At 46.2% G+C, this 23,812-nt stretch overlaps 1 protein-coding gene across 7 annotated transcripts in view; it reads left to right on the forward strand.

Moving 5' to 3' along the window:
* Positions 1-23,812, forward strand: part of ST6GALNAC3 (ST6 N-acetylgalactosaminide alpha-2,6-sialyltransferase 3) — a 610,078-nt gene that overhangs the window by 301,624 nt on the left and 284,642 nt on the right. The window contains exon 1 of one of the 7 annotated variants that reach the window (XM_053249825.1): positions 21,757-21,811. The exons of the other annotated variants lie outside the window; for them this stretch is intronic. The gene's annotated coding sequence lies outside the window, so the exon portion shown is untranslated. Of the gene's footprint in view, positions 1-21,756; positions 21,812-23,812 lie in introns of those variants that run through there. 7 annotated transcript variants of the gene reach the window in all.

Genomic DNA, 23,812 nt, shown 5'->3' on the forward strand with positions numbered 1-23,812 from the left:
AGTCAAAGCGGGTAACCTGCTTAATTGCCCCTGCCTTAAGCCCAGGGTAGCGGAGCAAGCGCTCCGCTAACCTGGGCTTTCAGATTGTGAGTTGTCGCGGTGAAGCTCCGTGCCACAGCAGCTCACAAGTAGACCCCAACCGGGAGGCTGAAAAGCAGCCTCCTGGCTCGGGGGTCTCTCCAGCTGGAGGTTCCATGGGCCACGCAGGAGCTTCCACGGGCCACGCGGCCCCCGATCTCACCAGCCCCCAATGGCTCCATAACAGAGCCGGCAGTCGTGTGGGCGGCTGGTTCAGCTGCCCGGAGCAGACTGACTGCTCGTCTGCGGGAAGAGCTTAGCCCGCTCTCTGCTCTGCTCTCTGCTCGTCTGCGGGAGAGCTTAGCCCGCTCTCCCCGCAAAGCCCATCCAGCCTCTTCTCACTAATCGTGAGAAGAGCCTCATAGAGTAGGACATTTCTGCTCTATACCCTGCATATGAAGTTCACTTTTAGAGTGGACGCATCATCAGTCATTCATACAAAAAACCTGTGTATGTGCACAGACATCTGTATGCAAGAACAAAGTAATGTCTGAGTTCAAATCAGTGTTCAAATCATGTAGAAAGTATTGTCTAGGTTCAAATTACTGACTGACATACTGCCCAGCAAGCCATGGGATGCAAACATGCTGCTTCCTCATCAGCCACAAGCCCATGCACACAGCTCCCAGAGATGGGGGCAGGGGCTGCTCCTTGCATACTAAGCTGTTGTCAGAGCAGCTGCAACCAAACCCTATTGGGAATGAAGGGAGCTGGTCGCAGTAGTATTCATGGAGTAGTATTCATGGAGCAGCTCCCTGCCTTCAGGAGTTTTGTGAATGGGCTCTTGGATGATGTGGAAGCAGCGAGTCTGTATTTTCTTTGCTGTGTGGCTCGCTGCGCAACATGTCACCCAGGGTTCTCATAGGAAGAGCTTTATTTCACCCTGAAACTGTAGGTTGCATTTTCTGTTATTTTTTCTAGGGGTGTGCACAAAACCAGTTTGCCCGGTTCAGTTTGAATTTGAACCAGGTTCGAACCAGGAGGGGGTTGTTCGGTTTTGGTTTTGCCCGAACGTCCCCCTGATTCGGTTCAAATTCAAACCGGTTTGAACTGTTTTGGACATCCAAAAATGGGTAGGGTGGTAGCTGGCACCCAGGGGTACCTGCCATCCAAACTCCAAAGCAATCAGACACTCATACGATTTTTTAATGAATTTTTGAAAACTATTTCAAAAGACCTCAGAACAGTGGTGCATCAGCTGGTAACCTCCCGGCTTGACTGTTGCAATGCGCTCTACGTGGGGCTGCCTTTGTACGTAGTCCGGAAACTTCAGTTAGTTCACAATGCGGCAGCCAGATTGGTCTCTGGGGCAACCTGGAGAGACCATATGATGCCTGTTTTAAAACAGTTACACTGGCTGCCAATATGTTTCCGGGCAAAATACAAAGTGCTGCTTATTACCTTTAAAGCCCTGAACGGCTTGGGTCCAAGATATCTTAGAGAGCACCTTCTTTTACATGATCCCCACCTCACGTTAAGGTCATCTGGGGAGGTCCATCTCCAGTTGTCACCGGTTCGTTTGGTGATGACTCAGAGGCGGGCCTTCTCTGTAGCTGCTCCTGGACTGTGGAATGCACTCCCAGCAGAAATTCGTAATCTTGATTCTTTGCTGTCCTTCAAGAGAGCCCTTAAAACCTATCTGTTTGGCCTGGCCTTTCAGGGTTTTTAATCAGTTTTAATTGTTTTAATACCTGTTTTTCAGGGTTTTAATTGTTTTGATAGTTTAATTCTTTTTAAAGTTGTTTTAAATTGGTATTTATATTTGTATCTCTGTTTTAATTGTTTTTAATGTTTTCTGTTTTAATTGTAAACTGCCCTGAGCCATTTCGGAAGGGCGGTATATAAATCAAATAAATAAATAAATAAATAAATATTTTTATTTTTCTCTCATAGGGTATAATGGTACTCGAACCAGCCCATTATTCCCTATTGTGGAGCACCCATGGTTGCCAACAACCATGCAAACCCTGAAGTAATCAGACACTCCTATGATTGGTGGGAACAACCACCCACCACCCTCTACTCTAGGACACCCCTTTCCGCCCGATGTGAAGCTATACATTTGCTGCAATCCTAATTATTCCCTATGAGGAATTCAAAAATACTTTAAAAATTCACCAATAATCAGAGGAGTGTCCAATTGCCTTGGGGTTTTGTGGGTGGTAGGCACCCCGTCTGTCTACCACCCACCCCACCTTTGTGCCCCTAGGTGCTCCACAATAGGGGATATGGGCTGGTTCAGCTCCCATTATACTCTATGAGAAAAATATTTCAAATATTTGAAATACAGTAGTCCCTCGACCTACGAACTACTCGACAACCAACGTTTTCGACTTACGAACGCCAAAAAAGACCGGAAGTAGTTGGCGGTTTAGATTTGGCTTCCTCGACTTACGAATTTTTAGATGCGGTTTCCTCAACTTACGAGTGTTTCCAGACCTCCGTGGGTGCGCTTTTCGACCTACGAAAATTTCGACTTACGAACGTCCGTTCGGAACGGATTAACTACGTAAGTTGAGGGACCACTGTATTTCAAATATTTCAAATATTTCAAAATATTTCAAAAATCGTAGGAGTGTCTGATTACTTCAGGGATTGGGTGGTTGTTGGCAACCATGGGTACTCCACAATAGGGAATAATGGGTGGGTTTGAGTCCCATTATACCCTATGAGAAAAAAATAAATTCATAAATTCATAAAAAATTGTATGAGTGTCTGATTGCTTTGGGGTTTGGGTGATAGGTAGCCATGGGTGCCAGCTACCACTCCACCCACTTTTGGAGGTCCAAATCAGTTTGAACCAGTTCAAACCAGTTCAAATTGAACCACCCCCTGGTTCGGTTCGAATTCGAACCTGCAGCTCGAACCTGATGGCTGGTTCGGTTCAAATTCGAACCTTCGAACCACCCTGGAACCAGTTCGCAAATCCCTAATTTTCTCTGGCTTATTTTTGCCCCTAGAGCAAATTGTTTTCAATAAACATAAGAAAAGCAAGGCATTTAAACTGTTTTATTTCAGTGTGGAAGGTAATGCTGAATAATTATGGCAATCATTATCTTTTTCAAACATTTCTATAGTAAACTTGCTGAAATACCCAGGCAATTGCCACAGCTAATTAGATGTTGATTTGAAATACCTATGTTTGAGTGGGAACAGAAAAGCAACATGTTGAATAGTTTGCCACCCTATCTGTGTAGCCCAAACAACGGTTAATCCAGTCTATGTCAAATGGTTACAAGTGAAAGGTATCATGGGAGTAACCAGGTTTGGCAAGATAAGAGCCATGTACTCTGCATTTAGCTTATTAATGCACAGGTATGAGAAAGAGGCAGGCCTTTGACTGATCAGGTTGCTAAGAGCAGCCGCTGGGTGCTTTAACCTTTTCAAATGTACTCTGAATAAGAATGAAACCACACTACTTGTTTTGGCCATTAGATAGCATTATCTCTATGGAATGCCAATTCATATCTCTTCATGCTATGTGTGGTTCTCACATATGGGATTTTAATAACTTTCATGCTGTGCTATGAATCTGTAAGTAGCCCAACAGAGAAAAAGCACCACAGGACTTTATTTTTTCATTATTGCTCTTTTGGAAAAAAGAAAAGAAAAAGTGGCTGCAGCTTTTCTGTAAGGATCGTGAGATGGAGTTTGTAATATCTCTGCTACCAGAGTGCTGTTGTGACTAGAGAGAGTTGGATAGGTGAGCAGTTGCAATATATTTTATCCAGGATACCAATTCTTTTTCACAACCCCCTTTAATAATCTAAGATGTTGCAGTTTCACTGTTCTGATTATGTAAGATTTGTATTTCTATCTTCCCACAGTATGATACATGTCACATTCTGATTTTCTGCTGAATACACCGTTTTAACCATGACTTCCAGGTCTCCAAGCTAGTATGTCTTGATGATAAATGGCTTTTTAGTTCTTTCATTGACTTTCACTTTTCATATAGGCAAGGTCTTCATTCTACTGTTGAATAATATACTGCTTTGGTGGGGATCTGGTGGATGAGACAACATCCATTGACTTTCTGTATATACTAATTAGGACTTCTTCCAAAATGCATCCCATTCATTTGGTAAAAAAGCACTGTCATTACTTAGCAGTCAGTGTTACAAGCACATCCTTCCCTAGTGCCAGATCATTTATATTTTAGCATGGCAGCATCTGGCCTCATAAGTAAGGAGCATCCTCACCCATCATCCATAACAGAACACTGGAACAGCATGTAACATTCTTTGTAGTGTTAAGTGAACACAATTGTTGATCGCATTATATAGGACTACAAAAAATAATGTTCCGTCTAACAAAATATCAAAACAGGTTGTCCTTTTGCAATATATGTGTTTTAGCAGGAGCAGTTCACCAAAAGTTTCAAGCAAGCAAGTACTTTTTTAAAGTCACCAAGTTTTCAGAAGTCAGAAGCAGTGATTCATCTTCTTCCTAGGGTTTTCCGAAAACCTGTTCATATCTGTCAAATTATTTTTTGCTCCCAAATTGTATTCTTTATCCATATGCTGTAAATTTGAATTCCTCCTGCTGCAAGCCTTCATGTACAATGGCAAGCATTAAAGGAGCAGAATGAGCACTGCAAGGGAAAAACAAGAAATGCCTGCTTTAGTTTCAGTAACTATTCAGCACTCATTAATGCACAGTGAAAAAGAAGGCAAGGGAAGCAAAGACAGCTTAAAAAAAATATCAGCCAGCTCTGCAGTAGACATAAACTCAAATGTTAAATTTGTTTAGTACTTGGCAGGGGCAGCTTAAGGTTATCAGATTTTCCTTACTGGAAAAAAAATTACATTAAGCTCTTGCTTGATTTATTCATTTACAAGGTTTTATTTAAATTTTTAACTCCATAGAAATTGTTATGACTTTTGAGACACACGGAACCTGCTTATGCTATGTGTTCTGTGGTAGAAACATATAAAGGCAGCTTTAGATTTTACAAGGAAGATTAATAATCACATCCAGGATTAATTACTAGAGTGCATATATGGAATTCCAGTAAATTAGGGTATTACCCAAACACAAACATATAATTGTCCTTTCCCCATACATCTATAGCCCCATAACCGGCCTTGAATTTCTGCAACCATTTTTCAATGTACTTTCCCTACTCTTTTAAATGAATTTCTCTATGGATTTATCCCCTTTAGGTAGTTATGAAAGTAAGGGAAAATAAAACGTACAACCCCCGCCCCCAACAAGCCAACAACAGAATAATTTTGTTAAGCTTCTTCTGTTTTGATTGTTTGTTTATTTTCCTTTCAAATCAGCCTCCCACAGATTCCTTTTGGCATTATGCCCAGCAAGAGGGTGAAATTATTTTGCTTCATTATTTACAACAAACCAGAAGTCATTTAGGACTTCATGGTTGTCACCTTTTTGCATATTACAGCTGCTCAAAACTCCAGAGAGGCATTGGGGAATACCACAGAGCTTACCATCCAACTGGATCACTCAGGGAGAGTTGGGTGAACTTTAACAGCAAGAACACTCACACAGTTCTACATTCACAATGAGGCGCTTCACACGACACGTGTGAAGCTTCTGAGGGGGTTCTGCGGGGAGAGCAGGCTTAGTCTGCTCTTCCCGCAGACAAACAACCGCTCGTAGCTGGGTGTTCGGATCAGCCGCCCACACAACTGCCATCTCCGTCATGGAGCCGGCAGGGGCTGTGGGGATTGGGGGACACATGGCCCCTGGAATTTCTGGTATGCCCCACACAAGTGTGTGGGGCATCCTGGAAAGACCCCCGAGGTTTGCAGCCTCCCGGCCAGGGGTCTACTCATGTGTCACCATGCACAGCAGCAACAGACAAGCAATGAAATGTGGTTAACGGAGCGCTCGCTCCATTAACCTCATTTAAGGAGAGGATGGTTTTGGCGGGCTAGCTGCCTTAAGAGCACCAGCCTTGCCAGGGAGCCCGGTGGCTCCCAAGACCACTGGAAAGTGGGCTAAGCTCCCTTAGCCCACTTTCCAATTATTGTGGGAATAGCTTCAATGTATTATGATCCTAAAACAGTGGTACATGTGCTTGTAAGCTCCGGGCTTGACTACTGCTGTTGACTACTCCACTCTTTGTAAACCGCTTAGAGAGCTTATCATTGTAAACCGCTTAGAGAGCTTCGGGTATAAAGCGGTATATAAATGTAAGTGCTATTGCTATTGCTACATGGGGCTGCCTTTGTATGTAGTCCGGAAGCTACAATTGGTACAGAATGTGGCAGCCAGATTGGTCTCTGGAACAACATGAAGGGACTATATTACACTGGTTTTGAAGAACTGCATTTGCTGTTGATATATTTCTGGGTGAAATGCAAAGTGCTGGTTATTACCTATAAAGCCTTAATGGCTTGGGTCCAGGTTACTTAAGAGAGCGCCTCCTTTGTCATAAACCCTGCTTCCTGTTATGATCTTCTGGAGAGTTCTGGTTACAGTTGCCACCAGCTCGTTTGGTGGCAACCCAGGACCAGGCTTTCTCTGTGGCTGCCACAGGGCTTTGGAATATTCTCCCTGCTGAAATAATAGCATCTCCTTCTCCGTTTGTTTTCAGGAAGACCCTCAAGACTCTCCTGTTCTCGCAAGCTTTTAATTAGAATTAATTTTAACAATTTAATTTGTTTTAATAACTGTTTTAGACTATTTTATTGTGTTTCATGTATTTTAATCTGTGTTGACTTTTAAATATTATTTTAAATTTTGTACACAGCCTAGAGATGTACATATCAGGTGGTTTAAAAATATGATAAATAAATAAATTTAATTATGGACAAATCATACACACTTGGAATAAAGGATGAATACAGATGAGCATTTACAAAGTTTGCCATTTATCAGGATGGTTTATTGTTCCTTGGCCAATATCCAAGTGTTCTTGGCCAATATCCTGACTAATTCTGCAATTGTGGCAGTTCTGAGAGCAGAGAGGGAGCATGAGGAAAGCGGGAGGAAAGCAGGCTGTGGCCATCTGCATCCCACAATGTACTGCGCTCTAGGTGTCCAGTTGTGTGTATGCTTGGGATGCCCAAGCAGACACACGACCGTACCCTTCTACCTAGGTAGTAGCCCAAGGGGAAACCTCGGACTGCCCAGGATCAGCCCCGATCCCAGCCTTGATATCTGCACTCTGCAAGAGCAGCCCTAACTGGGTAGAACTGTGCAACCCCAGGTGGGGTTGTTCATATGAAAAGCTTCATTGTTTTTTTCTTGAAATATACATCAATATAACTAAACACTCAAATTTCTATTTTTTTAAAAAACCCTTGAGTTTTGTGTTTTGCTTTTTGTAACCAAAAACACAAAGACTTTAGACTCAGGTTTTTAAAAAGCAGTTTAACTACTGCTAGTGGGTTATAAACATATATTTATCCTGAAGCTAAATTTGGCAACAGCTTCTTAAGCATCTGGGAAAAGGATGATTTTAAAGCTCTGGTCAGCAATCTCATTGCTCTACAAACAGTCCCATTATGACTTTGAGGAAAACAGAAAAGTACATGGCCAGAGGTGTGCATGTGTTTTCTTAATAGATAAAGTGTCTAGCAATTAAAAACCTGGGACTTCAGCATCCTACTAAAATTTGCTTTTTGTGAAATACATTTTAAAAATGCCGCAGGGATAATATTACTTTAATAATCCTTATTGTTATTCTTGACATGGATTAATTTCATTTCAGAAATAAATGGATAATTAACATTTTAGCTTATCACTTTCTGTCCATGCATACAAAACAATTTGTTAGCTGGCCCTCCAAGAATGACTAAATTAAATAATGGGTCTAGACAGCAATGGAGTTCAAGTGAATTAGAGGTTACATTCCAGCTTGTTCACAGAGTTCTTGTGGTTTGTTATTTAGCTCTTTTAGTGTTAATAGTTGTACAGTTTAGTTCCCTTATAAGACTTTATTTCTTAGTATAATATTGCGTTGTCCGATCAGACTACAAATAAATTGACATAAAGACAGATAGACCTCATTTTGGGAATATTCAACGGATTTATTTGGGTGGGGGGAAACATGCTGAGAACACTCCTTCGAGGATTAGGGTGCTGCTGCTGAATGCCAGGTCAGTTAACGCAAAAACATCTCTCATCCACGATTTGATTGTGGATGAGCGTGCTGACCTGGTATGCGTGACGGAGACCTGGTTGGATGCGCTGGGCGGGGTTGGTCTCTCTCAGCTTTGTCCTCCAGGTTTCCAGATCGTGCAGCAGCCCCGCCTCGAGGGTCGGGGAGGAGGCGTTGCGGTCATCTTTCGAGAGACCCTCCCCGTTTCCAGGTGCCCGGTCAGGCAATCTCAGAATTTTGAGTGTTTGTCCTTGAGGGTGGGCCTCCGAGATAGGCTGGGGATTCTGCTGGTGTACCGACCACCCCGCTGCACTTCAGTCTCCCTACCTGAGCTGGCGGGGGTGGTCTCGGAGGTGGCCTTGGGTTCCCCCAGGCTTATTGTCTTGGGGGACTTCAATGTCCATGCTGAGGTCCCCTTAGTGGGTGCGGCTCAGGATTTCATGGCCTCCATGGCAACCATGGGCCTGTCTCAGTTGGTATCGGGCCCTACCCATGTGGTGGGACACACTCTGGATCTGGTTTTTGCCGATCGGGAAATAAATGATCTGGAGGTGGGGGAATTTGAGATCACTCCCTTGTCATGGACAGATCATCACCTGGTGGGGTTTAGTTTGACTGTTCTGTCTGCCCTCTGCAGGGGTGGTGGGCCGATTAAGATGGTCCGCCCCCGGAGGCTTATGGATCCGCTTGGATTTCAGACGGCCCTCGGGGAGTTTCCAGTGTCCAGAGCTGGTGACCCTGTCGAGGCCTTGGTTGATCTCTGGAATGGAGAGATGGCCAGGGCTGTTGACACGGTTGCCCCCAAGCGCCCTCTCCGGCTTGGTGGAGCCCGTTCTGCTCCTTGGTTTTCCTCGGAGCTTAGGGCGATGAAGCAACTCGGACGACGGCTGGAGCGACGCTGGAGGAAGAGTCGTCACGAATCCGATCGAACACGGGCTAGAGCCCATTTTAGGGACTATGCCGTGGCGGTGGGGGCGGCGAAGAAATGTTTTTTCTCTGCCTCCATTGCGTCTGCTCAGTGCAGGCAAACAGAGCTGTTTCGTGTGGTGAAAACATTGCTCCACACATCCCCCCGGACAATGGGGGAGGAGTCATCTACGGCTCTTTGTGATCGGTTTGCCTGTCGCTTTGCAGATAAAGTCGCTTGCATCCGTGCTGACCTGGACTCCAGAGTTTTGGCAGTTCCGGCAGACGTGCCTCTGGTACCATCTGGTCCCGTTGTGTTGGATTCTTTTCGGTTGGTGCGGCCTGAGGATGTGGACAAGATCCTGGGCAGTGTGCGGGCGACTTCGTGCGCTCTTGACCCTTGCCCTTCATGGCTAATAAAAGCTGCCAGGGAGGGGACAGGTAGATGGCTGGAGGTGATCGTTAATGCTTCGTTAAGGGAGGTCAGGATGCCATCATGCCTCAAGGAGGCGGTGGTAAGACCTCTATTAAAAAAGCCCTCCCTTGATCCCTCCAACCTGGACAACTATAGACCTGTGTCTAACCTCCCCTTTTTGGGCAAGGTGATGGAGCGTGTGGTGGCGTCCCAGCTGCAGAGGGTCTTGGATGATACGGATTATCTGGACCCTTTTCAATCTGGCTTCCGCCCCGGGTATGGGACTGAGACTGCCTTGGTCGCTCTAGTGGATGACCTACGCCGGGAACTAGACAGGGGGAGTGCGTCCCTGTTGGTTCTGCTGGACCTCTCGGCGGCGTTCGATACCATCGACCATGGTATCCTTCTGGGCCGCCTCTCGAGTATGGGAATCGGAGGCACTGTGTTGCGGTGGTTCCGGTACTTTCTTGAGGGGAGGGTTCAGAAGGTGGTGCTGGGGGACTACTGCTCGGCCCCGTGGCCATTGGCCTGTGGGGTCCCGCAGGGATCGGTCTTGTCCCCCATGCTGTTTAACATCTACATGAAGCCGCTGGGAGAGGTCATCCGGAGATTTGGACTGAGTTGTCAGCAATATGCGGATGACACTCAGCTCTATCTCTCCTTGTCATCTGATCCTAGGGAGGCGGTGGATGTCCTGAATCGGGGGTTGGAGGCCGTGATGGGTTGGATGTGGGCTAACAAACTGAAACTGAATCCGGATAAGACGGAGGTACTGTTGGTCAGTAGGAGAGCCAATCGGGATGAGGAGATTTTACCGGTTCTGGATGGGGTTGCACTCCCCTTGAAGGAGCAAGTACGCAGCTTGGGGGTACTACTGGACCCGGCTCTGCTTTTGGAGGCTCAGGTGGAGGCGGTGGCCAGGGGTGCCTTTGCACGGCTTCGGCTGGTGCGCCAGCTGCGTCCCTTTCTCGAGAAGGCAGATCTGGCCACGGTTACCCACGCCTTAGTCACGTCGCGGCTGGATTACTGTAACGCGCTCTACGTGGGGCTGCCCTTGAAGAATATCCGGAAACTGCAGCTAGTGCAAAACGCGGCAGCGAGGGTTTTATCCAGAGCTGCCCGTTGGGAACATATCACTCCCATTTTGAAAGAGCTGCACTGGCTGCCGGTTCGTTTCCGGGTCCAATTCAAGGTGCTGGTTTTGACCTTTAAAGCCCTAAACGGTTTGGGCCCAGGGTATTTGAGGGACCGCCTGCTCCCAAGGGTTGCTGCCCGCTGGACGAGGACATCTGAGGGGGCCCTGCTCCGGGTGCCGACAATGAGGGAGGCCCGGTTGTCGTGCACTCGGGACAGGGCCTTCTCTGTTGCTGCCCCCAGACTCTGGAATGCTCTCCCAGTGGCCATTCATTCCTCGGACTCCATCACGGCTTTTAGAAAGCTTTTAAAGACTTGACTTTTTACCCAGGCTTTTACATGATTGTTTTCTACTGCGGCTTCTCTGTGTTTCTATTTGTTGTATTTGTTGTGTTGTTTTTATGCCTGTTTTTATATGTTTTTGTACTTTTAACATGATGTTTTTATTGTGTTTTTATTGTATGTTTTTAACTTTTGTAAACCGCCTTGGGGTTATCTTTTTAATGAAAGGCGGTATATAAATGCAAAAATAAATAAAATAAATAAATGCTGGGGGAGAACATTCAGGCTCATGTAAGAGTTGGATAAGCTATTATGTACCTCATCTCGTTTACCTAAGATGAGCATAGTTGGTGGTATTACCTTGTATGCAAACAATATTTCCATAGAAACCCTTGGTGGATGGGATTTGCTGAAGTTCACTGTCCAACTGATTGATATATTTGGAATTAGGAAAGAGTTGTTCTTTAGTTGTGATGCCTAGTTGGCCTTATTAATTATGTGAATCTGCTTAAGCTATGCTAATATACATTTTACCCCTGAAATGGTACTGAATTCTTGTAATATCATTGGTACAATGATGTCATTTTGTCATACAATTTTGTCATTTTTGTCATTGGGTAGCTACCATATTGTAAGAAGTGTACTATCTAGGGCTCTTATACAGCTTCTAGCCAAGGCCAGTGACTGTCAAGAACTCAGAAGTTTACTCTGTCTTGCAAAGTTTACTCCACTACATCTTGCGAAGTGCTGAGGACTATTAAGTGCAGCCTCCTGATTAGTCCAGGTATTCAGAGCAAGAACCCACTCAATACTATTAAGGAATCATTTTCATCATTTTTTCACACTGGAAAAAGGGTGAAAGATGCTAACTTTCTTTAGACTCTAGGGTGGCTACCCTAGAAACTTGAAAGCATTTAGTGGGATGATGGGATCCTGCTCCTCCTCTTTCTCATAATCTGCTTGTTCCTACGTTGAGGCCAAAGCTCCTTAAGGAAGCTCACTGCTGTAATTTGGAATAAATTACCTCATTCTGTTATTGTCAACCACACTAATTAGGTTATCATTCCCATTTCACCCATAAGTATGCACCATGATCTTACTCGTTCACGTTTATAAGAGAGGCAAGCAAACATCTCCTTTTCCTTACACTGCCAGCGATTTTCAGGAAGTGATCATCCCAATCCCAAGGAAAAAGGTGATTCCTTCTGGATATATCAGCCAATTTCTCCCCCTCCCTTTTAATAGCAACTTATACCTGAGATATAGTTACAATTCAGCCTTCATTATTCAAACTGGAGTGGGAAGTATCCAAACGTAGGTTTATATAAACACGCTTGCTGGGCTACATTGCTCTGAGGTCAAGTAGGAAATGCAAAATTGATTACAGTAATCCTGAGTCCTCTGAATAATTGATCTTTAGACAATAGGGGTTCTGCTGTGCTTTGTTGCACCCTGTAACATCGCTTTTGTTGTTGTTCCTTTGTGCTGCTTATATCTCGCTGACTATTGTTCCGAGGAGGGAAAGCAAATTCAGCCTAGCATTGGGTCTTCATTGTGTAACATACTCTCTAAGAAAGGTTTACATGCTGTATGCTGGAAACATCGTGCTGCACTGTGAGATGATAGAAGTGAGAAACTATTTTGGTCCTCTCCTGTTGAGAGTCATTCTCAATTCAGTCCATGTACTAACAGTATGTTCCTTCTCACCATGTACCCTTCAGCTGCTACTGACATTTTACCTCCTGGTGTTTTCTGCTGTTTGTCAACCTAATATGCTTGGCATGGGGAGGGAGAAAAACCTCCCTCCCCACATATTTAATTCTGTTACTAATAATCACATGAAAGACAGTAAGGCAAGACTCTTATAATAGAGACTACCTAAAAATTGCACTACTAATTGCCAACTGCACCCAGCATGCCATATCTAAGTGATACTAAGCATTTTGGGACAATATTATTTCAAACAAATTAAAGCCAGTGGCTAAAAAGCTTTAAGTAGTTTTTAGATGACAACTGTCCCATATTGAAACCTGATTACGTTTTGTTTAGTCTACTTGGTGCAATTTGATGGAAGAGCTTCTTGCTTGAATGGAGTATTATTGTTGGCTTTGCCCAAACCTCCGTGAAATAGTAATGAGGGGCAGGTGAGCAACATGGTGGTTTTTAAGATGAATGGCCTCTTGGCTTCAGCATGCAGCATTTGTTTGGAACAGCTCCCAGTTCTTGAACTAACACTGTGTAACCCAAGAATTATCCAAATGCTCTGAGTATGTGTGTGTGCCTTGTGTTTTGTTTTTGGAAATGCTTGCACATTATCTCTGGTTGCTTCACTTACTTAGCTGGGACATGCTAATGAATTCTGGGTACTTCAGAAGAGCAATCTGCTAGTCTGTAGGAGAGGGGAAAGATTGTGAGATTTTTAAAAAAAATCATTATTGTTTTTTTTTAAAAAAAACAAGTTTTCTCCTAACAGCATGTTAGTCTTGGCAGCAAAAGACAGGTAGTCTTCACAAACAGAATGTACTGGTCTGGTTCAGACAATACTCCCAATTGTAACTGTAATTACATGGGAGAGGATAATGAGTGTCAGTCGTCTGAACTGCTCCTCTATACTCACACCCCACACATTAGGCAGTGTGTTGCTGCCTAATCTTGTAGGGATGAATCATCTGACCTGCCCTCTCTATCCGCAATTCAAATTATACTTTAAAGTAGTATTTTAACTGCATGTTGAGTGCGGTTTGGGTGAAACCTTTCCCCTGAGCAATTAGATCATGGTGTGCTGGTTGGGAGGGAAACATATGCACCCACATTTTCCATTTGAATTAGGTCAGTCAGATTAGTGTCCTAACTAGCCCATTCTCCATATTATGATCAGATATTCTTTTGATATGGTTAGGATAAGTCAACTGGTTCATTCTCCTGGCTTGTTAACAAACTTTAATTAAAACAGGCTAGCATTTGCCAGTTGGGATGCAGCAACACATCACGGCTTATTCTAAACTACATATAGACGCTAATTTCCTCCATTTTCCATATAGAGTGATGAAGCAGTTTTTGAGCCTGTGCCTGGTAACTCTAAGCCATTGTTTAATCAAGGTTTAGTGTTGTATCTGAAGTGACCCTGCCCCGAAGGTAGGAATCTATATTATAATAGAAGGTGTTATAATTTCCTGACTATGGTTAACAAAACTCTTACTATTCCAAAGCTGCCCAGTTGAAGCCTATTCACCAGATATGTGAATGTATTGATTTCTTTTTATATAACCTATGCTTAGCTGACAGTCTATTCCTCTTTTCAACAATGCCAACTGATGCACAATTCTCCTTTTGGTTTCCCAGTAATTATGCATGGTCCTGCCTGGTAATACCCTTCACAGAAACTGCCTTGAAGCAGAAGTGTTGTACTTGTTCTGGAAACTGAGACCCATGCTGACAATTTGCTTATTGTTAAATAATTTCCAAATGTTAAAATTTTGATGAATCTTAACATTAAATTTAATGAAGGCAGAAACACTTTCTGTAATGTAAGACCCTGAGCCAACTCGCTTGTTGTAGCTTTAAAATGGAGAGGAAACAGAACTGAAACACACATACGTAACCAGATGCTGTGTATGTGTGTGTTTGTGTGTGTGTTTCATGTCAGTATAGATTGTGATTTATATATAGTGTTCCGGAGAGCCACATTAAATCGGAGCGTCTGGTTTGTGAGCATGCAAGCAAATGTAACATTGCCTTTTTCTTTCCTTTTTAAATGTGCTGAGGTTTCTCTCCTGTGAAGTCTTTGCTCCCAGGTTGAGATCTGTAGAAAATAACTATGTGTGGATGCAAACTGCTTGGTTAATTATTACTGAAGTACAGGAAGATTAAAATACTTTTTTTTTTGCTTATATAGCACAGCAATTCAATAAAACAATGCCAGACTCTTAATGGTTGTTTTGTACCTCTCATTCAAGAGACCTCAAAAGAACATCAGACAAAATAAAGGCAAATGCTATCTATTCCCAGCTGATATCATTACACATGTTGCATTTTCTAAAATGAAAAACTCTTTAAGATATCCTGAAAGAGCTGAAGAATAACTAGTGCTAAAATGAAGTATGCATCTCTGGAGCTTTGCTACCTGCTTTGTAGTATTGAGCCAAATTGGATAATAACAAGAAAAGCTCAAATAGAGGACTAAATTAATGTGTGGTGTAAATTGCTAATAATGACCCATCAAACATTAAAAGGACATTGTTTCTAAATTACAAAAATTACATTCCTGTCATTAAGATAGCAACTGAAATGGTTTAATTCTGAATTTTCTTGCATGTCCATGATAATTTAGTCATAAGACTCATTTTATATGTAAAGCACAAAGTGAAGAAGGAAGACTCTGTTGTCAAGGAAATGAAAATGGAACAGATTCCTGTTTCTCTAAAGAACCAAATTAATTTTTCAAACAATGGAAGGAAGGCATATTTAAACCAAAGAGACTGATTGGCCCCACACCATGGCAAAACACATAGCAGCTATTAGAAGACGCTAGTTTCTCTTGCTTATGACCTTTTCCTGTTTGGTCTCTTTCATTATTTAATAGTGCAACCTTTGATTCTGTGAAGCCAGCTCATGCTAAATGCGAAGATTTAATAACTGGAGCTGGTTGATAAGTGACCTTTATTACATAAGCTATTTCTTTGCAAGGGAACTCACATTGTTTCCCAAGTCCTAATTCAGAGCTTTAATTATGCTTTCTTTTGACCGTAAGCTTTCATAGAAAATGGGAAGGTCAAACATTTTTATTGTTTCTTACTGATTAAAATGTCCATTCCCTGCAAGTGTTACATGTTGTGTTCAAAAACTATGGGTCATTTTTCAGATACATACCCAGAGCTGATCAGACTCTCAGCATGCTGAAGTGCTGCTTAGCAGCACCGTTCTATAATCAAAGAAAACAACTGGAAATAAAACACTCAAAGACAGCTCTGGTATTTCAGTGTTACATCTTAACAGAAGCAGTGCCTCTCTGGACAATTAGTCTCTTAGGGAAGCGAGATTTGGCTCTCACAGGTTTGGATGCTTTCCCAGTATGAGAGAAGACAGGAACAATATCATGAGCTCTGTTAGCAGAGAGGACCATGCTGATGTGTTGTTAAGGACCTGGGTGTGCTTTTTTTGGTTCGGGGTGTGTGAGCCATTTGGTCAACTTGGTTCAGATCCAGACCGGATTCGAACCTGCTCAGTCCAGGCTTGGGCTTGGCTGAATCAGTTGTGATCCAGTTCGGCCATTGAGCCAGGCCAAGCTGACTTGCGGGCCAGCTCAGGGGTTATACTTGTAAATGGGAATCTGGTGAGGATTCGCCTTTACAGGTAAAGGACATTCCCAGTAACTGTGGGGTAGGATAAAGGCTTCCTTTATTATTATTTTTAAATGAAGGTGGCTGAGACATCGGAGGTGGTGGCAGGGGTACCTCCAATCCCCTCTCCCATCAGTCTCCAAAATGACAGCCTGGGCCAGCTGCAGCCCGGTTCAGGCCTCTGTGCAGACACGGAAGCCATTTCTGTGGCCTCTGCGTGTGCACACAGACCATTTGCAATGGTCACAAAAATGGTCACGAAAATGGCCTCCGTGTGTGCACAGAGGCCCAAACTGGGCCACAGCCAGTCTGGGCTGTCATTTGGAAGGATGGTGGGAAGTTGGAGGAACTCCGCTGCTGCCTGCAATGTTTCTGCTGCCCCAGCCACCTCTATTTTAAAGGCTAAACAAAACCTTTATCTCACCCCTCCCCTTTGCTGCATTCCCCTTTACAAGTATACCCCCCCACCCCCAAGCCAGCCTGAAAGTCAGTTCTTCAAACTAGGGGTCGGACCAGTTCGAACTTGGACTGCCTGAACCAGGCCGGCACAATGGCAAACACTCCTTCGAGGATTAGGGTGCTGCTGCTAAATGCCAGGTCAGTTAACGCAAAAACATCTCTCATCCACGATTTGATTGTGGATGAGCGTGCTGACCTGGTATGCGTGACGGAGACCTGGTTGGATGAGCTGGGCGGGGTTGGTCTCTCTCAGGTTTGTCCTCCAGGTTTCCAGATCGTGCAGCAGCCCCGCCTCGAGGGTCGGGGAGGAGGCGTTGCGGTCATCTTTCGAGAGACCCTCCCCGTTTCCAGGTGCCCGGTCAGGCAATCTTAGAATGTTGAGTGTTTGTCCTTGAGGGTGGGCCTCTGAGATAGGCTAAGGATTCTGCTGGTGTACCGACCACCCCGCTGCACTTCAGTCTCCCTACCTGAGCTGGCGGGGGTGGTCTCGGAGGTGGCCTTGGGTTCCCCCAGGCTTATTGTCTTGGGGGACTTCAATGTCCACGCTGAGGTCCCCTTAGTGGGTGCAGCTCAGGATTTCATGGCCTCCATGGCAACCATGGGCCTGTCTCAGTTGGTATCGGGCCCTACCCACGTGGCGGGACACACTCAGGATCTGGTTTTTGCCGATCGGGAAATAAATGATCTGGAGGTGGGGGAATTTGAGATCACTCCCTTGTCATGGACAGATCATCACCTGGTGGGGTTTAGTTTGACTGCTCCGTCTGCCCTCTGCAGGGGTGGTGGACCGATTAAGATGGTCCGCCCCCGGAGGCTTATGGATCCGCTTGGATTTCAGACGGCCCTCGGGGAGTTTCCAGTGTCCAGAGCTGGTGACCCTGTCGAGGCCTTGGTTGATCTCTGGAATGGAGAGATGGCCAGGGCTGTTGACACGGTTGCCCCCAAGCGCCCTCTCCGGCTTGGTGGAGCCCGTTCTGCTCCTTGGTTTTCCTCGGAGCTTAGGGCGATGAAGCAACTCGGACGACGGCTGGAGCGACGCTGGAGGAAGAGTCGTCACGAATCCGATCGAACACGGGCTAGAGCCCATTTTAGGGACTATGCCGTGGCGGTGGGGGCGGCGAAGAAATGTTTTTTCTCTGCCTCCATTGCGTCTGCTCAGTGCAGGCAAACAGAGCTGTTTCGTGTGGTGAAAACCTTGCTCCACACATCCCCCCGGACAATGGGGGAGGAGTCATCTACGGCTCTTTGTGATCGGTTTGCCTGTCGCTTTGCAGATAAAGTCGCTTGCATCCGTGCTGACCTGGACTCCAGAGTTTTGGCAGTTCCGGCAGACGTGCCTCTGGTACCATCTGGTCCCGTTGTGTTGGATTCTTTTCAGTTGGTGCGGCCTAAGGATGTGGACAAGATCCTGGGCAGTGTGCGGGCGACTTCGTGCGCTCTTGACCCTTGCCCTTCATGGCTAATAAAAGCTGCCAGGGAGGGGACAGGTAGATGGTTGGAGGTGATCGTTAATGCTTCGTTAAGGGAGGGCAGGATGCCATCGTGCCTCAAGGAGGCGGTGGTAAGACCTCTATTAAAAAAGCCCTCCCTTGATCCCTCCAACCTGGACAACTATAGACCTGTGTCTAACCTCCCCTTTTTGGGCAAGGTGATGGAGCGTGTGGTGGCGTCCCAGCTGCAGAGGGTCTTGGATGATACGGATTATCTGGACCCTTTTCAATCTGGCTTCCGCCCCGGGTATGGGACTGAGACTGCCTTGGTCGCTCTAGTGGATGACCTACGCCGGGAACTAGACAGGGGGAGTGCGTCCCTGTTGGTTCTGCTGGACCTCTCGGCGGCGTTCGATACCATCGACCATGGTATCCTTCTGGGCCGCCTCTCGAGTATGGGAATCGGAGGCACTGCGTTGCGGTGGTTCCGGTCCTTTCTTGAGGGGAGGGTCCAGAAGGTGGTGCTGGGGGACTACTGCTCGGCCCCGTGGCCGTTGGCCTGTGGGGTCCCGCAGGGATCGGTTTTGTCCCCCATGCTGTTTAACATCTACATGAAGCCGCTGGGAGAGGTCATCCGGAGATTTGGACTGAGTTGTCAGCAATATGCGGATGACACTCAGCTCTATCTCTCCTTGTCATCTGATCCTAGGGAGGCGGTGGATGTCCTGAATCGGGGGTTGGAGGCCGTGATGGGTTGGATGTGGGCTAACAAACTGAAACTGAATCCGGATAAGACAGAGGTACTGTTGGTCAGTAGGAGAGCCAATCGGGATGAGGAGATTTTACCGGTTCTGGATGGGGTTGCACTCCCCTTGAAGGAGCAAGTACGCAGCTTGGGGGTACTACTGGACCCGGCTCTGCTTTTGGAGGCTCAGGTGGAGGCGGTGGCCAGGGGTGCCTTTGCACGGCTTCGGCTGGTGCGCCAGCTGCGTCCCTTTCTCGAGAAGGCAGATCTGGCCACGGTTACCCACGCCTTAGTCACGTCGCGGCTGGATTACTGTAACGCGCTCTACGTGGGGCTGCCCTTGAAGAATATCCGGAAACTGCAGCTAGTGCAAAACGCGGCAGCGAGGGTTTTATCCAGAGCTGCCCGTTGGGAACATATCACTCCCATTTTGAAAGAGCTGCACTGGCTGCCGGTTCATTTCCGGGTCCAATTCAAGGTGCTGGTTTTGACCTTTAAAGCCCTAAACGGTTTGGGCCCAGGGTATTTGAGGGACCGCCTGCTCCCAAGGGTTGCTGCCCGCTGGACGAGGACATCTGAGGGGGCCCTGCTCCGGGTGCCGACAATGAGGGAGGCCCGGTTGTCGTGCACTCGGGACAGGGCCTTCTCTGTTGCTGCCCCCAGACTCTGGAATGCTCTCCCAGTGGCCATTCGTTCCTCGGACTCCATCACGGCTTTTAGAAAGCTTTTAAAGACTTGGCTTTTTACCCAGGCTTTTACATGATTGTTTTCTACTGCGGCTTCTCTGTGTTTCTATTTTTTGTATTTGTTGTGTTGTTTTTATGCCTGTTTTTATATGTTTTTGTACTTTTAACATGATGTTTTTATTGTGTTTTTATTGTATGTTTTTAACTTTTGTAAACCGCCTTGGGGTTATCTTTTTAATGAAAGGCGGTATATAAATGCACAAACAAACAAACAAACAAACAAACAAACAAATAAATAAATAAATAAATAAAGCCTGGCTCAAAGTGAGAAGGCTCACACATCTCTACTTCTGGTCAGATACAGAAGCCAAGTTCTGGTTCTGTAAGAGCAGTTCAAGCAAGTCACTTCACACATTGAGATTCTCACAAGCAGCCAAGTCCAGGCTTAGACAACTGAGGTTTGCCTGGGCTTGGCTGCCCGTGAGAACCACCAGGCTCACAAGGATCCTGGCAGCCCTGCAGTGCCAAACCCAGCGCTGAAGCCCGGGTCTTACTCGGCTGCTGGGATTGTGTGTCAGTGCTGCTTGTAGCTTGCACTGACACAGGCTCAGGCACCTAGAGTACCTGTCCCCTGGAGAATCTCCCAGTGTACTGTGCTCAGCACACGGTGTATTGTGGGACACTTGGAGGCCAGGATAATGAGTTGCTCAGCGCTGCCGGGAACAGCACAGATCATCTGGGCTTGTGGTTTGTGTGCAGCAGGGGCAAGAGCGGTTGTCTAGGGAAAGGTAGGTTGAACGCTGCCTCGCCCACATCTGCTCATCCGCCCACATGATCATGTTAATAGCCTCACCAACTAACAACATGGAAACAGTCACCCCCGGATTTAATGTGGTCTCCACATGTTGGCCATATTCTGCACAATGGTTCTCAGACTGCCAGGTTCTGGCCCATGCTTATCAAATGCCTCATAAGATATGATGAAATTGCTTTTCTGAGAAGGAAAGTGGACTTCTTAGCATTAATGACAATGAGTGCTTGAAAATAAAGGACAGTGTCCTGTCTAAGCAAGTGTCAGTGCAACTGGAAGACATGCCTGCACTGTGGAGAATTTTATTAGTTCCACAGTGCTAAACAAATAGGGTGAGGGTGACTTTGTCAAAATTTGCTTCTCCTGGAAGTTTTCTGCATTACCCAAAAATATGTCCATGTGGGTCACACAAGGAAGCAGAGATAGCATGCTCCACATTCCATGCTCCACACTGCATGCTGCTTCTGCATGCTCCACACTGTGGTAGTCTGGAAGCCTTCCACAGCACAAGTAAATCTTCCTGGCATCTTGATTCTGGTTTAGTCAGGATGCCAGCCAGGATGCCAGCCAGTTTAACTCCCCTTTTTCTGCTAAGGGTCACATTGCTTTTGGATTTTGTGAGGGAAAATTATTTTGATGCAATCAACAAAATATATTTTAATACCAAGGTTTCCAACTTTCCCCCTTTATTAGTCAATATCCCTTTATGTTAATGGAAGTTCTGAAGAGCCAATGGAGCCTTGTGAACACACTGCTGAATATGAACCTTCCTGTATTCTACCAAAGAAAACCACAGGGTTCGGTGGGTGCCAGGCAGGGATGTAACTACCATTAGGCAAGGGGAGGCAGTCGTCTTGGGGCCCCACTGCCTCAAGGGGCCCCCCAGAGGCACATCACATGACTTCCCACCCGCCCATGTTGCACCCCCTATGAATTATGTTGAGTCTCGTGGAGATCGGCAGGAGCAGAGAGTAAAAAAACTAGATTCAATGGGAACTAGATATTCACCGTATTCATAATGGGGATGTGAGTGTGAGTGCACTATATACTGTGAAGTGTGTTTGTGTGTGTGTACCAGCGAGGGGCCCATTTTAAAATCTTGTCTCTGGGCCCCCTCCAACCTTGCTACACCCCTGGTTCCAGGAGTCAAAATCAACTAGACAGCACACTTTACTTTTAATATTAGTTCAGGATTTTCAGCCTTGGTTTTTTGACCTGTAAAATTTGAGTACGTAAAATACAAAACAGCCAGAATGCTAAGGGTTGCACATGAAGCTCTGTATGCACAATTATCCACTTGTGTCTCCTCTTCCAACAGCAGGCTGACTTGTACCACCTGACAAGCCATTTCTGAAGCACAGCACCCCACGTGCAATACAAGACACTTGGATGAGAAACAGAAAACAAGGAAGACTCAGTGCTTTAACAGAAGTGTTTGTACACATCCAAAATGTATGCACAATCAGATATCTATGTCTCTCCACTTCCAAAAGTAGGTCTTTGGTCTCTGGTGGCTAAGGATGAATGAAACAATCTAAATCAGTGAACGAGACACACAGAAGCGGGTCTCACGATCGGTGAGACCCACCTCCAGAGGATTAGCGGGGCAAGCTGTCTAAGCCCACTCTCCCTGCAGACGATCATTAAGCCTTCCTCAGGTGGCCAGATCGGCCACTCACATGACTGCTGGCTCTGTCATGGAGCCGGCAGGGGCTTAGGAGTTCAGGGGCCACGCAGGCCCCGGGAGTTCCAGCATGCTCTGTGCAAGTGCGCAGAGCATGCTGGAGATACCCCCAAGCCGGCTGCTTTTTAGCCTCCTGGTCGGTAGGGATGTGCACGGAACCACAGTCCAGTGGTCCAGCACTTGTGTGGGGTGCTCTTTAAGGGCGGGGGAGGGTGTACTTACCCCCCCCCCGCTGCGTTTCCCTCACTGGCATGTTCGTTTAGTAAAGCTTTGGGGGTGGCAGGATTCCTCCCTGCTGCCCCTTCCCCCAGTCGTCAGCAAAAGGCTTCACAAAGCCTTTTGCGCGTGCGCACGTCACGTCTCCATGTCACACGCACGCGTCGCAGAGACGGGACATGCGCGTGCGATGTGCGCACGCGCAAAAGGCTTTGTGAAGCCTTTTGCCGACGACTGGGGGAAAGGGTGGCAGGGAGGTATCCTGCCGTCCCAAAAGCTTTACTAAACAAACGCGCTGGTGGGGGAAACACGGCGGGGGGAGGTAAGTACACCCTCCCCCAGCCTTAAAGAGCCCCCCACACAAGTGCTGGACCACCGGACCGCCCTCATGTCCAGACCGGTTCGGAGGCCTTCAAAATGGCTTCCGGACCGGTCCGGGCTCATCCCTGCTGGTCGGGGGTCTCTTCGTGAGTTGCCATGGTGTGCAGCCGCACCGCAGCAACACACAATCCAAAAATCCCAGTTAGTGGAGCACTCGCTCCACTAACCTGTGCTAAGGGGAGGGCTTTGCAAGTGGGTTAGCCACTTGTAAACCACTGGGCTTGCCTGTGACCAGCAAAAATCCACTCGCTGGATTCTCACTGAGTGGATTTTCAATAAAGAATCCACTTGCTGGATTCTGACTGAGTCTGGGAGGCTGTTTCGGACGTGCTGAAGCTTCTGGTCTGTGGTATTCTGCACTTAATGTTGCTTTCATTAAGCTGCTGTTATGTATGCCAGGAGGTGCTGTGTTGTTTGGTGGTGTTTTTTGTTCCTCTGCAGTGTTTGGGGAGCTGTAGCTGTTGACGGGGAGCTTCCACAGATCCTAAGTGTATTTAGGATCTGCAGGTGAAATCCTAGATAAGAGCAGTTGTGCTTTTTAGGCCTGTGTGTTCCCTCAATTTTTCCTGCTACCAACACAGCACTTTATTGGCAGTGAGGATGGAGTCTGCTAGGAGCTGAAGACCAGCAGGAAATGTGGATCTGTTCTCAAGTGCTACTGGTAAGCAGTCTGAAAAGGCTCCAGATTCAAAACCTGAGCAGATCCTGTGCTAAAATGGCTGTTCTTGGACACACTGAAGAGTTTGGTATTAGTCAGCCTGCTTCCTGGGATTCATATGCACAGAGGCTTTCCTTTTATCTTGAAGCAAACAAAATAGTTTGCCCTGAACGAAAGTGAGCTTTTAATTATTATTTTTTAATTACAAAAATTTGCAGACTTGTCTGAGAGTTTGGTTCTGGTCTGGACGGAACCGGGGGGCGGGGGGGGGGGGGCGGGGGGGAGGTTCGGTTCAGTCCTGAACAGCCAGACCTCCAGACCAAACCCTTGAACCCTCGAACCTCCAGACTGGTCCGCACATCCCGCGTGTGTGCATGTGTGTGTGTGTTATAGTAAAATACTGCAAGAAGGCTCCTATCTAAGCCAAATTTGACATTTCCAATGGCTCAAGAAAAGGCACCAGCCAATGAAACTGCATCACGGAAATCAAGGACTGTGCTGTTCTTTGATCATA

This window comes from Hemicordylus capensis, chromosome 4, assembly GCF_027244095.1.
Source record: "Hemicordylus capensis ecotype Gifberg chromosome 4, rHemCap1.1.pri, whole genome shotgun sequence".
Taxonomy (NCBI): Eukaryota; Metazoa; Chordata; class Lepidosauria; order Squamata; family Cordylidae; genus Hemicordylus; species Hemicordylus capensis.